This window comes from Arachis hypogaea, chromosome 6 (genome assembly GCF_003086295.3).
Source record: "Arachis hypogaea cultivar Tifrunner chromosome 6, arahy.Tifrunner.gnm2.J5K5, whole genome shotgun sequence".
NCBI lineage: Eukaryota > Viridiplantae > Streptophyta > Magnoliopsida > Fabales > Fabaceae > Arachis > Arachis hypogaea.
In genome coordinates, this window is record NC_092041.1 from 43,214,154 (window position 1) to 43,214,968 (window position 815).

Below are 815 nucleotides of genomic sequence, written 5' to 3' on the forward strand. Positions count from 1 at the left end.
TCAGTTTTTAGCTGAATTCTTGCAAATCTATGACACTGTCAAGACTAATGGGGTTGACCCTGAGGTCTACAGACTTATGCTATTCCCGTTTACTGTAAGAGACAGAGCTAGGATATAGTTGGACTCACAACCTAAAGAAAGCCTGAACTCTTGGGAAAAGCTAGTCAATTCCTTCTTGGCAAAGTTCTTTCCACCTCAAAAATTGAGTAAGCTTAGAGTAGAAATCCAAACCTTCAGACAGAAGGAAGGTGAATCCCTCTATGAAGCATGGGAAAGATACAAACAATTGATCAGAAAGTGTCCCTCTGACATGCTTTCTAAATAAAGCATCATAGGTATCTTCTATGATGGTCTGTCTGAACTGTCCAAGATGTCTTTGGATAGCTCTGCTGGAGGATCTCTTCATCTGAAGAAGACGCCTGCAGAAGCTCAAGAAATAATTGAAATGGTTGCAAATAACCAATTCATGCACACTTTTGAAAGGAGTCCTGTGAACAATGGGACAAATCAGAAGAAAGGAGTTCTTGTGATTGATACTCTGAATGCCATATTGGCTCAGAACAAAATATTGACTCAACAAGTCAATATGATTTCTCAAAGTCTGTCTGGAATGCAAGCTGCACCAGGCAGTACTAAGGACGCTTCATCCGAAGAAGAAGCTTATGATCCTGAGAATCCTTCAATAGAAGAGGTGAATTACATGGGAGAATCCTATGGAAACACCTATAATCCTTCATGGAGGAATCATCCAAATCTCTCATGGAAGGATCAACAGAGACCTCAACAAGGTTTCAACAACAATAATGGTGGAAGAA

General features: G+C 40.1%; 1 non-coding gene across 1 annotated transcript; it reads right to left on the reverse strand.

Moving 5' to 3' along the window:
- Window positions 1–208: 208 nt before the first annotated feature.
- Window positions 209–316, reverse strand: LOC112699649 (small nucleolar RNA R71). The gene has a single exon (XR_003152593.1). It is a non-coding gene; the product is annotated as a small nucleolar RNA R71 (small nucleolar RNA).
- Window positions 317–815: the final 499 nt, after the last annotated feature.